The sequence below is a fragment of the Mus musculus genome, chromosome 16 (genome assembly GCF_000001635.26).
Source record: "Mus musculus strain C57BL/6J chromosome 16, GRCm38.p6 C57BL/6J".
NCBI lineage: Eukaryota > Metazoa > Chordata > Mammalia > Rodentia > Muridae > Mus > Mus musculus.
Genome location: NC_000082.6, coordinates 78,118,126 through 78,133,408, shown reverse-complemented (window position 1 = coordinate 78,133,408; position 15,283 = coordinate 78,118,126). Strand labels below are relative to the sequence as shown.

Below are 15,283 nucleotides of genomic sequence, written 5' to 3'. Positions count from 1 at the left end.
TCTTCCTTTTCCTACCAAAGATGACATTTTTATGCAGAATGAAACTTTATGTCTTCATAGCATCATAAGAGGGCCACATTGGCCATAGTACTTCTCTTATGTCTTTAGAAGGGGGCTACTTTGGCTATGGTACTCCTCTGTCTTATGTCTTTTATGCCATTTGAAGAGGACCATTTTGGCTGTGACACCCAGCCCCCCATGCTTACCTCACCTGTGTTTGGCATCTCTCTGTCATTTGCACAATATTCTGGTCTATATTTTCTGTTCATATAATGATTTGATCTCCACTTAAGTGTAATTTGTCTCACCAGTTTTCGGGATTTGTTCTTCTGTGGCTTCTCTTGGTGAAGTTATTGCTCACTCTAATTATGTGGGTTATCCTTGTGTACTAGCTGGACCCTTCAATAGCCTATTCTTTCTGTGCCAGTCAACTGAGAAACAATTTTGTATGAGAAATAATCAACTCCTCTCATTAATTACTACTTTGCAGTACTCATAGGCATGAACACTATCCTAACTATCTCTCTCCAGTATTTTTAACTGGTTGAAAGTTTCCCATGGGGCCCAGGAAAGAATTCTGTTTAGTTTATCAAGGTATGTTTCTCTAATTCTGAATCCTTTGGAATGTTCAAATCTAGATTATTTTATCCTTTGTGGGTCAGTAAGGATATTAGCAGAACCATAAAAGATATACTCCATTTGGAAAACTTTTCAAGAGAGTTGACTAGAGAAAATTTTAAGGTGGGCAAAATAAAATTTAATTTAAGACTTAAGCTAGAATCAGTAGGGCTGTTAGGCAGAAGTTGAGCATCTTTGCTTGATGGACGTAGCCATCTCGCAATAACACTACAATGTGTTAATTTAGGTCATCTGATTCTGCTTGTCTTCTTCATCATTTCTAGGTGCTCCTATTGGCTGAATCAAAAAAAAAAAAAAACCCAAGGAGGAACAGACCCACTGCTATACTGCATGGACATATATAATCAGGGAGCAGATGGAAAATGGATGTGAAGGATCAAGGAGAAGAGTTCTAGCAGCCTCAGTTTCCTGCTTTGCAGGATACAAACTAGGACCAGAATAAGAGGCAGATGATAATTTTGTGAGAAAAGGAAAAAAATAACCCTATATTTTTCAAATCATCTTTATCTTCTATCATTGTCTGTGTACTTCATATTTGGACAGGAAAATGAATTTTCCTTATTTCCTGCCTCCTGATTTCTTCACCAGACTGAATAATACTTAATAGTCAATTTTTTGGGTATGGCAAAAGAGGTATTGGGTACGTTCACATGCATGTGTCAGGTAATATATGTGGGAGGTGCTATTCGACTGTCAGCAATTGACACTTAGAAATTAGTTATCCCAATGTTTTATAACTATTCATTTTTGTACAGATCCAGGAAGTGTAGTTTAAACCCTGGCACATAACACCCGTGCTACCTTGCAATCGATAGAATTGCCAAGTTCACATTCTGACCTAATTATTCTGCCTTTGTTTCCCTATGGGCTTAAGCAAAGTCATCCAAATGGATCTACAGGTCCCTAATGATGTGCTGGGAACAAATAAGCAAAATAGTTAAGCCTAATGTTCTTTGCTTAATTCCCACTGTTAATTTTTATAGTAAGATGAAATGTACAAGTCTTCTCAAAGCATATGAGACTTGCTATGCTGTGAGATCACTGTTTTACTGGTTTGTAATTATTCATCCCAAATCTCTCTCTCTCTCTCTGTCTCTCTGTCTCTCTGTCTCTCTGTCTCTCTCTCTCTCTCTCTCTCTCTCTCACACACACACACACGCAAAGACATACACACACATACACATACACTTTATTTTGCTAATGACTAAGACTTATTATTAATTCCCAAGAAGACTGTATTATTATTATTATTTTATGGAGCTAGACACTGAACCCAAGTGTTACCAACACATGGATTATTGCCAACAGTAGATTATTCTGTGTCTCTTTTACTCACATTTTTGCCCAAATATTTAGCAAATACTTAGCTTGCCTCCACTTCTGTGTTGAATTGTTAGTTCATGTTTCTTCTTTGTGTAGTTGTATAATTATTCTTTGTGTAGTTGTAAAATTATTCTTTTTTGTTGTAGATCTTATAAGTTTATCTGTCATTACAGAAGAACAACTCATACTAAGTCTTAAACTCACAAATTAAACTAAACCTGCTATTATTAAGAATAATTTAAGTGGTGGGGTAAAAGTGTTTAACTGTGGATACACTTAGGCTTGAAACAGTTCAAGGGCAGTTCTAAGGTCAAGGGCAGTGTTTGAGCATTGAGGCAGGTGGCTGATAATGGCCTTTTGAAAGTGGTCTAGGCATAAATGTTCTACTGAAATATAATTATTATTTCTAACAAAATGTGTTATCTGATCTTTTTTTTTTATACCAGTAACATAATAAATAGTGTTTCTTCCATAATGTCAGGGTAACAAACTTATTCTTGTGGGATCACTCAAGTAACATGAAATAAACAAAACTGTGAGACTGTAGCATAATGAAAGGACTCAGCTGTAGATGCTGCAGCAGCAAAATGAAACAAAGCAAAGCAACACACCATACCACATACATACATACAGACAAACACAGTCCCCCATGTACACACAACACACACAACCACACACACCACACATTCACATACTATACCACACACACACATGAACACCCACACCCTCCCTATACACATATCTTCATACACAAACCAGACCACATACCCCAAACCACACATACATACCCCATACTACACATACACCAGACTCACACATACCACACCTACACAGACCACACACATCACACATACCACACTAAATACCACATACTACACACCACAGACACATACAACATACATACCAGACACATCACACAAATCACACACACACATCATGCGCCATACTACATATCACATACACTACACACCACACACTCCATATGTATCACCTATATACTACACTACACACACATCACACATACACCACACACATACCACACATACACATACCATACATACCATGCACACACACACCTCCCCATATACCCCACACAACATACACATAGTCACACTAAGACCATACACCCCCCCCCCACACAGATCAAAACAAAAAATTTAGCTTAAAAATAATGTGATCGGTTTTTGACAAAGTTAGTTTACAGACTGTCTTTTGGTTTGATTTTGATTCTGATTTAAACTTTTGACAAATTCATGAATAACATGGAGAATCTAATGACACCTTTGATGGTTTATCATGAAGTCTCATGTGCTAAATACTAACAGAGTTCCAGGTGCAGTTATTGGACCTCAGAGTATATATGTGAACGCTGATAACCAATAGCAGTAATTTGTCACTGGAGCTTATAAAGTTGGCAGGAAATTAAATGTCTATTTATAGTACTAGGTGGTGATGTCAGTGAGGTGTCTGCTAGCATACTGCTTGGGATAGAAGAGGCAGAGGGGTGCTTGAGATTGAACAGAGGAGGAGGGACCACTTGAGATTCAAGACCTAACAAAGTTCTTAACTTCATTAAAACTCAAAAAGAGAAATTGACTTGAAGTGGAAACTTAAGGGTTCTTTTGAAAGTTGGTTGGATGATGTTTTGCTGGGGCAAACATGAGAAGAAATGTTTAGCTGAAGCAGACACAGGTGAAAGGATGTTTTGCTAAAGCAAACGTATGATAGAACACATGATGCAGGATTCTTTGTTAACAATAGGCATTTTTTTGGTCTGCCTTACATTGTATAGTTGAGCTGCATTTGTCAGGACTCCATAGAGAGAACTGCACCAAAAAACCTTCAGGTGGTATGTTGCAGTTTCTTGCAGCTTCTACAGACTTGGGCTGATTGGCAGGGTGGTGTCAGCTGAGACAGATGCATGTGCTAAGACAAGATTAGATGCCGAGGTAAGACCTGTGGAGGATGCATGATGTTTAGAGGGTATAAGTAGGACTTGACAGATAGTTATGGAGGTGGAGCTTGGCTTGCTGCTATAGCTAGCTGTGCAATGCTTGTTGGTCTCGTGTCTTCACTGATCTTTGCTTCCTTGAGAGAGGCGCAGCTGAGGACTTCTCGTTGTATTCCTCTGTGTCCTTCCTGCTGACTTGTGCTGAGGCCTGGTTGTCTCTGCTAGGTAGTGGCACTGCTGCTGATTCCTGTTTGCTATCTCTGCTGAACTGGACTGCTGGTGTATCTGTGAAGTGTTTTAGAGTGGATTGAGCTGCCACTGATAACTTGTGAACTGAACTGCTGATTTCCAGACAGCACAGACGGGAGTTGCTCCAAAGAACCTTTCTAAACAGGTTCACCTTCCCTGCATCCTTTCTTTTCCACTACCTCTGGTGGGTGGTGGACATTGATTGCTTTGGCATGAGAAACAGTGAAAGCAGAAAACGGGTTTTAAAAACAGCATGTCATGTAATAATATTTATTTATTCATTTATTTTATTAGATATTTGCTTTCGTTATATTTCACGTTATCTCATTTTCTGGTTTCCCCTCTGAAAACTCCCTATCCCATCCCCCACACCCTGCTTCCATGAGGGTGTTCTCTCCACCCACCCACTCACTCCTTCTTCCCCATTCTGGCATTCCCCTACACTGGGGCATTGAGCTTTCACGGGACCAAGGGCCTTTCCTCCCATTGATGTCCCACAAGGCCATCCTCTGCTACATATGTGGCTGGAGCCATGTGTACTCTTTGGTTGGTGGTTTAGTCCCTGGGAGCTCTGGGGGGTCTTGTTGGTTGATATTGTGGTTCTTCCTGTGGGGCTGCAAACCCCTTCAGTCCTTCTCCTCCTTTGGGGACGCCATGCTCAGTCCAGTGGTTGGCTAAGCATCCACTTCTGTATTTGTCAGGCTCTGCCAGAGCCTCTCAGGAGACAGCCACATCAGGCTCCTGTCAGCGAGCACTTGTATAGTGTCTAGGTTTGGTAACTGTATGTGGGATGGATCCCCAGGTAGGACAGTCTCTGGATGGCCTTTCCTTCAGTCTCTGCACAACACTTTGTCTCTGTATCTCCTCCCATGGCTATTTTGTTCCCTCTTCTAAGATGGATTGAAGCATCCACACTTTGGTCTTCCTTCTTCTTGAGCTTCATGTGGTCTGTGAATTGTATCTTGGGTATTCCGAGCTTCTGGGCTAATATCCACTTATCAGTGAGTGCATATACCATGAATAATATTTATTTTTAAAAGATTGTTTTATTTGTTTTTAAAGGGCCTTTTATTAATTTTATTGGTGTGTGTGTATGCTTGTGTGTGTGTGTGTGTGTGTGTGTGTGTGTGTGTGTGTGTGTGTGAGAGAGAGAGAGAGAGAGAGAGAGAGAGAGAGAGAGAGAGAGAGAGAGAGAGAGAATACTTGAGTTTATATTCACCATATGTATGCAGGTATCCACAGAGGCCAGAAGACACGGGTTCCTTGGAACTGGAGTTGCTGTTGGGTGGGAGCTGCCTGATATGGGTGCTGACAAATGAATGACTGACGTCTTCTGTGGTGCAGTGAGTGCCTTCAACTGCTAAGCTATCTCTCCAGCCCTCCCATGTGTGTGTGTGTGTGTGTGTGTGTGTGTGTATTTGTGCATATGATTTTAGGTGCTTATGGAAGTCAAAGGCATTACTCTTCCCTAGAGCTGGAGTTACTGGTATTTGTGAGCCACTGGACATAGGTGCTAGAAACTAAATTTGGGTTCTCTGCAACAATAGTGTGTGTTATTCATTGCAGAACCATCTCTCTGCCCATATAATGATATTAAAAAAAAAAGATTAGTAAAGAAAACATCAAAAAAATAGCATTTCACATTAGCTGGGAAACTTTCACTCTGTGTCACATTATTCTAAATATTTCCATAGCTATTCATATTTAAAGTAGGTTCATAATAAAATATTGATCTTTTTGGTTTTTAGAATAATAATAAACACTAGCTATGGGAGTCAATGAAGTGCTATTTTGAGTTCATAATTTACATTTCAAGACCCCTTTCCCTCTGTTTTATTCAATAACTATAAACATCTTTGAGAATGTTCTATAGAACAGCAGCTGATAAAGTGCTCATCAGTTTTATAACAAAATCATAATTGGAAAATGTAGAGTCATAGTCATCTAGGGGCTCTTTGAGCCATCTTGACCTCAACAAGAGCCACTACTTTTTGTTCTTTCCTTTCCTTTTGCTATTACCAAAAGGCATTAAGTGTCTCACCAGTTGCTCTATTACTGAAGTGACTTCTAACTAAAGAGGTCCAGTTAAAATTCCAGCAGTAATGCTGGTTCTGAATGATCACAGCCTTACCCACGGAGAGTAAAGCAAGACTGTGTAGGAGTGTTATGACAGATCAGTCATGCTTCAGTGCTGCTGGAAGGCACGTTATTAGATGATTGGCATTACAAACATATAAATAAAAAGATATGAATTATTGGATAATCAATGAAATGAAAAGTACATTTCTGCCTGTCAAATGATAGTGTGTGTAAATTAGAATCAGCCTTGAAATAATGTATGAGTTTTCAGGCTGGTAGAAGCTTCTGAAAATAGCTAAATGAAATTTAGGATGAATAAAACAGCAACAATCACAACAACATACATATTTAACTTTTACAAGCATTTTTGATGTCTTCATCTTGTCAATTGTTAGAACCCTGGAGTTGGAAGTTAATTTACAGTAGTGCAGATTGGTCAATAAGGGCCAAATCTAAACTATGAGACACTTGCAAAATGGTAGTGTTCCTGAAGCTCCATATAGAATTATTCAACTGTTTGTCTATAGTCACCTTTTCTTTTATGAAGAAGTCTCTGGTTTGCACAGGAAGAGTAGACAGCCAAAACTGAGCACTGACTGACACATGGGGTGGGGATTTCAGGCTAGAGCAGAGGCAACTCAGGTGTATGGAAAACTCACCTTCATCTTTGCTTGAGTATAAAATATGACATATGGATGAAGAAATGTTTAAGTGCATCAATAGGGACAAATAGTTACTCTCAGCCAAACTGTTCACTGAAAGCAGGTATGTGAAGAAAAATGAATTCCATTAGTCAGACAGAAAGGAGAAACAGTTAACAGTACAGAACAAATATAACTCTCCTCTTTATGCTTAGAAAGATGCGGGAGAATAGGAAGTTTCTGAAAAAAAAAAACCCTTAAAAAACCCTTAAAAATGTTGGTGAATGATCCACTAGGACTAGGAATGGGTACCTGCTTACTTAGAAAGGGGGAAACAGCCGGGCGGTGGTGGCCCACACCTTTAATCCCAGCACTCGGGAGGCAGAGGCAGGCAGATTTCTGAATTCAAGGCCAGCCTGGTCTACAGAGTGAGTTCCAGGACAGCCAGGGCTACACAGAGAAACCCTGTCTCAAAAGAAGGGGGGACGGACACAGATATGAGACTTATTTGTTTAACAATCTCACAGTGCCATTATAACAATATTGAGACTAGACAAGGAAGTGATGAATACCAAGAAAACTGTCTACGTACTTGATGCCATCCTAATGCTTTTCTGCACCTTGTTCCAAATTTCTACAAATCTTCATGTTAATTTTCTCATTGTGGTGATGTGACAATGGATTCCCAGAGAATTTGAAAGGCTGTTTAATATTATGAATCAAATATATCACCCAGCAGGGGTTAACCACACCTAAACCTCTTACTCCATTGTACTTAAAGATAAAACCCATATCTTTTCCATCTTTTCCATAACTCATGATCTGAAATGATAGCTCATTGTTGTTCTAAAAAAAAAATTAGGCTTGGAGATGTCTCAGCGGTTAAGACTTTTGAGCATAAAGCTGTGACCTGTGATTCCCAGCATCCACATAGAAAACCAGTGTGATTGCACGCCCATTACCCCAGTGCTGGGAAAAGCAGACAGGAGGATAGTTTATCGATGTCGTCTAAGTCACTCCCAAAACAATATAGATTATAGATGTGGCCCTTGGTTCCCACTCTTGGATCCCTATTTTTGAAGACAGTGCACATTTAGGACTTAGGAGTCTGGAACTGATAAGAAAGCATATTTTCCTCACTATCTAGTGTCCATGGATCCAGAAATTCCTATACAGGTCCCGAAGGAGGGAAGCAACGAAACAGTCCTACTGAACTGCAGCACTTATGAACCAAGATAATATCTAGCATGGCAAGATACGCATAAAGGTGCAATAAATGGAAGTCACGTGTTGGTGGCCACCAACAGCTGTCTAATTGGACTTAAGGCCCACTAACAGGATGGGAATCGTGTCTGATATTCAAAACAGAACCAGTTCTCCAAGTGCTGGAGAGGACACGGTCCTTAGAAAAGAATCTACTGCAACCACTTTGCTAGAGCTGCATAGTTTTTACTACATTGTAGTTGCCACACCTTATCAGAGAAGTCTCTATAGCAAGTGGAGAGCATCATGGAAAATCTCAATGCATAGATCAACAGATCGTGGGGACCTCAGATCCAGTGGATACATCTACACCAGTTTCTGCATTTACAGCTCAGGGAACATCTTGGAACAGGAGGCTGAGAGACTGTAAGAGCCAGAGTACCAGGAAGTCAGCTGTGGAACATTGTCTCCTAGAAATGGCTGCACAAATGAGACCAGAGCAATGGCAATATCAGTGAGTATGTTAACATGGAATGAGTCTCACGCCTAGCCAAGAACTACAGACAACTGGTAACTGCTGAGAAAAGGAGAATTAAATTAGTCTCTCCCAGAGATGAGTATCCATATTTGTTGTCTAATATAGAGTGGTTAGCTTTGGAACCATATCCACACAGAGGACAAAAAGAGACTCCACACAGTGTATTAATTTGTACATGTGAATATATGCACACATATATACTGCAGGATTTTCCCTGTCCAATCACATTAGGGCAGTGGGAGGCTTGTGATTGGACAGGAGAAGGGAGGTGGAGTGAGAAGTTGAGGAGACCGAGAGAGAGGTCTGAGGAGGAGAGGGAGAACCAGAATGGAGGCTGAGGTGGTGTTATCAAAAGGTTAGAACAATTGTGTTAAAGCTTTATCATTATCATTTGGCTCTGAAATTATTGTATTGGCATCTTGTAAATTGTGTTAATATTGATACATAAATCTGATTGGCTAATTGAGCATTAAGAGTCTTGATGCTACTGGGTAATTAGGTATTGAGATGACTAACTAGGGGCGTTGCATGAAAGCAAGAGGAACTCTGGGAGGGCCCATCTGGGAGATTGCCTGGTGGGAGCCATGTGGCTCAGCAGAGCTGGTGAGTTGATGGGCTGAGAGAACAAGCAAGTGAGATCACCTGTCGCAGGGCTAGTTCTAGATATTTCCCACAATACACATATGTTATAATAATCAAAGACAAGGGGCTATCAGTCAGCCATTCAAAAATTAATTCACAAGTTCATAATATGTTTGGCTTATAAAAACTCGAAACAGTCTTACCTTTTGCTTTTACAGTTAAGATTTAGTGACTCTCTAGATAAATTGCACCAAGATTTGACCTCATCCTATATCTGAATTTCCACTGATACAGGGGCAAAGTATGTGGATTCTCATATACAATGGAGGAGGCTTTACCAACTCAAGTGAACAGTAGCTTGGAAAGCTATGTTCTTGGAAAACCAATGGCCATGAAATCTACCCCTGGGCACTGGTCATTTGTTTCATGAACTTGAAGGAGTTTCTTAGACAACCAGCAGAATGGGATTTAGAAATGATTATATTTTTTCCATATTTTTATTAGATATTTTCTTTATTTACATTTCAAATGTTATCCCCTTTGCTGGTTTCTTCTCTGAAAACACCCTATACCTCCCTCCCCCTGCTCCCCAACCCACCCATTCCTGCTTTCTGGCCCTGGCATTCCCCTATACTGGTGCATAGAACCTTCACAGGACCAAGGGCCTCTCCTCCCATTGATGACTGACAAGGCCATCCTCTGTTACATATGTGGTTGAAGCCATGAGTCCCTCCATGTGTACTCTTTGGTTGGTGGTTTAGTCCCTGGGAGCTCTGGGAGTACTGGTTGGTTCATATTGTTCCTCCTATGGGGCTGCAAACCCCTTCTGATCCTTCAATCTTTTCTGTAACTCCTCCATTGGGGACCCCATACTCAATCTGGTGAATAGCTGAGAGCATCCACCTCTGTATTTGTCAGGTACTGGTAGAGCCCCTCAGGAGACAGCTATATCAGGCTCCTGTCAGCAAGCACTTGTTGACATCCACAATAGTGTCTAGATTTGGTGATTGTATATGGGTTGGATCCCCAGGTGGGGCATTCTCTGGATGGTCTTTCCTTCAGTCTCTGCTCCACACTTTGTCTCTGTAACTCCTCCCATGGGTGTTTTTTTTCCCCTTCAAAGTATCCACACTTTGGTCTTCCTTCTTCTTGAGTTTCATGTGGTCTATGAATTGTATCTTAGGTATTCGGAGCTTCTGGGCGAATACCCACTTATCAGTGAGTGCATACCATGTGTGTTCTTTTATGATTGGGTTACTTCATTCAGGGTGATATTTTCTAGTTCCATCTATTTGTCTAAGAATTTCATGAAGTCATTGTTTTTAATATCTGAGTAGTACTCTATTGTATAAATGAACCACATTTTCTGTATCCATTGCTCTGTTGAGGGACATCTGGGTTCTTTCTAGCTTCTGGCTATTATAAATAAGGCTGCTATGAACATAGTGAAACATGTGTCGTTATTACATGTTGGAGCATCTTCTGGGTATATGCCCAGGAGTGGTCTTTCTGTGTCCTCAGGTAGTACTATGTCCAATTATCTGAGGAACTGCCAGACTGATTTCCAGAATGGTTGTACCAGCTTGCAATCCCACCAGCAAAGGAGGGGTGTTCCTTTTTCACCACATCCTCGCCAGCATCTGCTGTCACCTGAATTTTTGATCTTAGCCATTCTGACAGGTGTGAGGTGGAATCTCAGGGTTGTTTTGATTTGCATTTCCCTTATGACTAAGAATGTTGAACATTTCTCTTTTTTTGTTTTTTTGTTTTTGTTTTTTCAAGACAGGGTTTGTCTGTGTAGCCCTGGCCGTCCTGGAACTCACTCTGTAGACTAGGCTGGCCTTGAACTCAGAAATCCACCTGCCTCTGCCTCCCAAGTGCTGGGATTAAAGGCATGCACCACTACCACCCGGCTGAACATTTCTTTAGGTGCTTCTCAGCCACTTGGTATTCCTCAGTTGAGAACGGATTTTATTGTATGTTCACAGGCACTAGTTTCAGAAGCAATAGGCTTCCTGTTTATCAAACGAAAGTCCAAAGGAATGGGCTCCCCTGAGCCTTGTCTAGAGACTCATGGTTTTTCCTTTGTTGAGGCATAGAAGATGAGCTGGTTAGTCCAGGTGTTCTACCAGTGAGGCTCCCTGTACACCTCCTGCCTAAGTATTGCAACTGTAGTTCCAGTGTCAGCCCCATGGACAGCTTACAAACAATGGAATACAAGAAGAAGCTGAGTAATGGGAATGATAACAAGAAATCAGACCAGGAAGGACAGACAGCCTTTAAACTCTTCTGGCATTTATGGCCTCCAGAGAAGGCATAACCAAGGGTGTTTATGGTTGTGACCTAGGGCAAGAATCAAAGTCCCTGTCTCTAAGTTACCCACCAGGACTCACCACCATGCAATGTACACAATTACCATTGTGTCAGTTGGAGAGATTATAGGCATGTGGCAGAATGTTTCATGGATTCAACGCAAAATTTTCAAGGCAAAACAAAAAAAATTGCTTTGATTAGTTAAGACACTGCTTGACATTTGTTTTGATTTCTGCCAACAACATCATTCATGGAAGAAAGGGAAGATGTGATAGCCTGTTGATTTCTTTGTTTTAGTCTCTGAGGGTTTACTATATCTCTTTGATTCTTTTATGCCTGGCTTTGGATAAATGTGACAATTAATGGGCAGTAAATCAGGGGAAAAAAAATCCAACCATCTAATGAAAAAAAGGAAATGAGATCATCTGCATAATAATAAAGACATTTTAGAAAAACAAAGAAATCTTCCACATGTAAAACTAGAATCCTTTGGAGGGATTTACATGAAAAAGGTGGGATTGCATCAGGAAATTTTAAGCACTTGAATTGTATTTAAAAAAAAATTAGTCAAACCAGACTAAGTACAAAAAGGTAGCTATATTGGTGAAGCCTTAAAGATATGTCTGTAGAATTATAGCTTAAATATATGAAATGAACATCTAATATAGACATGACATCAAAGAAATGGTATACTTATAAAAACAACATCAAAAAAAAAAAAAAAAAGAATGTCAGATATTGAGTGTTGTCATCAGGACCTCCCAAACCTATGACATCACATAGGTGGCAGCATGAGCTGCGACCTGCAGACCAGTTGCCAAGGTGACAGGCACCATATTCCCAACATCCACTTGGCTCACCTCCCACCTTTACCTTTATGTAATTCTCCATATAAATAGAGAGAACACCCCTCCCAACTCTCTCTTCCCCTCTTCTCTTTCTGCCATTACCTTGTTTCTCCCTTGCAGCCAAACCTCTTCCACAGGGAACTGTCTTGGCTTAGTGTGCTGTAGAGACATGACCCACCATTCTAACACATCACTGAGGAAGATGCACAGCTTAAAAAAAGTAGGGGGTGGAATGTGCTGCCTGTGGAATATTTTGTTTGTTTGTTTGTTTGTTTGTTTGTTTTTTCAGATGGTGCTATGGTGCTGAGTTCTGCATGGTCTTGGACAGGACAGCATGACCTGGTTTCCCACCCCTGGAATAGAGCCGGCAGACTGTGGGCCTCCACCAGCGTTGATGGTTGCTGAATATGAGCCTTGTTTATATAATAATGTATATATTTAGCTTCATGTTCCTCCTTTGGGAAATATTCTCCCTGCCAAGGTTAAGGACTCCATGCTAATTAGAAACAGCAGGAGTCCAGGAATTGAGGGTGTGTCTATGTCCTTAGCAAAATGGTAAACACTGTGACCTTCAGGATAGCCTTTAAGGCTGTGGAAAGCACTCCTAAAACAAGAGCTTAGGAATATATAATTTCTCAACTATGAAAAGTATAAGGATGTAATATGAAGTATATGAGAGGCTTCACAGACCTAAAAGGATAAAGGCAGCTGCACTAATGAGCCAGTTTGTCAGAAAAATAAAAAGGCAGGCAGTTCCTGAGTTCAAGGTCAGTGTGGGACAGAGCAAGTTTAGGTCTGGGGCATGGTGGGAATGGTAGTTTCAGGATGGAATCCCACCCAGCTAGCTTATTGTCTGTCAGAGATAGGCAGATCTCTGAATTCATTTGCAATGTTTTTTTTTTTTTTTAAATGTACTTGCTATCTCTTTGTAACAATCAAGGGACTAACATCACAAAATGCTGATTTGTGGGATAATCAAAAGGGAACCTGGAAAAAAAAATGACTGAACTGGTATGTAAATGAAAGACTGGGTTTGATGTGTGTGTGTGTGTGTGTGTGTGTGTGTGTGTGTGTGTGAGAGAGAGAGAGAGAGAGAGAGAGAGAGAGTGTTTGGGGAGCAAACTCAGCTCTTTTAAGAGTTTTTTCTAACAGGATTTCTGACTTTGGTTGGAAAATCCAAGATTTTTTTTTTTTCTAGTAGTTTTTCTGACTTTGGTTGGAAAACCCATGAGCTATCCAGAGAGCTAGCAGAAAGCCATCTCTAGCAAGGAATTGTCTGGAGCAGAAAGCTATCTTGAGCAGACTGGAGAGCCAAAAGTTTTATATATATATATATAGCTGTTTGGAGAGCCATCTTGAGCAAAACTCAGGGCTTGTTGGCTTGTACCTTATGATCAACTTCCAGTCATTTCATTTGCTGCTCCCAAACACCCCTTTCTCAGGACTCATGACTAAGCCATGGCTGGTCCCTTGGCACTATGGAACTATAAGTTAGAGTTATCTAAATCACTGTTGTGTCGACGTTTCATGGCGAGATGAAAACAGATGTCTATTTACCAAAGAGAGGACACACACACCAGTCAGTGATAGAACAAAGAAGAAGTTCTATGTAAATCTAGCTGAGTGCGCCAGGAAGGTTACTGGGATTTTCATACAGGACCACAGGTGAAGGGTTGCTTATAGGAGCACCAGTAATTGGTTCAAAAGCATTGACATCATTGAAAAATCCCACCCACCATAGGTGATGAGTCACAAACCCGACTTCTCTGCAGCTCTCTGTGACTTTCAAGGGAGCACAGATGGTAGGAGACTCTCCTCTTTCAGTTCTTACTGCTTATATACCCGTGGGGAGGGACCTTGGGCCTTCTAAGTTTTATGTACTTCCTGGGCTTTGTATGTTTATTTCCTCCTGGAGCTTTATGAACTTCTCACATTCCTCCAGGAGAGAATGCTTCAATTTGGAGGACATGAGTCATATTCTGTGATGGGTTAGCAAAAGGTTACACATGAGGTGACAGAGTTTTGAAGACAATACAGGCTTTGGCTGAGTGGAGGTGGGAACAAGCATACAAACTTGATGAATGATTTTATGAGCTAAAGGGAGGAATCAAACACGGAGGGGTGGCTGTCACCATTTTGTCATAGCCTTCCCAGACAGGCATGTTTTGAGTTTTGTCTTATCTGTGTTAAAACCAGAGACTTATAAGCCTCTATTTTTATGTTTGTTTGTTTGTCTTTTGCTTTTTGTTTTTTAAATATTTTCTGCACTCTTTGAGAATTTTACATATGTATGCAATGTATTTTTTGCCATATACACATCTCTATATATTAGATATAGGCACAGGGAGGTGGGGAGGGGAACCGACTCTCCACAGGCCCCACATCCACATCCAATCCCCCCCCCCCCCCGCCCCCAACAGCAAGGACGTTTCATGCAGTAGCTTGAGAGGGAGAGGGTTAGGTCTGGGCCTGGTTCCTCAGGGAAACTCTTCCTTGAGACTTAGGAATGTTCTGTCAGGGAAAATGGGGTAAGGTTCCAACAAGATGAGCAGGGCACAGCTTATCCTGTGTCCCTACTCAGGGCCCTCCACCCCTCTGGTGCACAGGTCCTAGAGCGGTTCATAGCCCTTCCATTCCAGAACAGTCTACAAGGGGCTAGCAAGGGTAGATAAAGATCAGCTCTGGGGCCACCTCTTCACTCAGGTCCCGGGGAGATGGGGCAGGGGATTGGAGTGGGAGAAGCCTGCTTGAAGTAGGAGACCCCAGCAAAGTGAGAGAAGGTGGCCAGGACCACCCTTGGTCCAGCCTGGGCTTCTGGGGTTTGTGTTGAGCGAAGTTCATTTTATAATAATCTGCAGAGAAGGAGCAGGTAGGATCAGGACCAGGTCCAAAGGGACAGGGGTGTCTGTACTTGTAA

At 41.1% G+C, this 15,283-nt stretch overlaps 1 long non-coding RNA gene across 4 annotated transcripts in view; it reads left to right on the top strand.

Moving 5' to 3' along the window:
• Positions 1-13,170, top strand: part of Gm31495 — a 34,702-nt gene extending 21,532 nt beyond the window's left edge. For 3 of the 4 annotated variants that reach the window (XR_876180.1, XR_876179.1, XR_001781884.1), the window contains one exon: positions 12,656-13,170. This is a non-coding gene — a long non-coding RNA (predicted gene, 31495). Of the gene's footprint in view, positions 1-902; positions 2,435-12,655 lie in introns of those variants that run through there. The other variant, XR_384988.2, reaches the window with a different exon arrangement.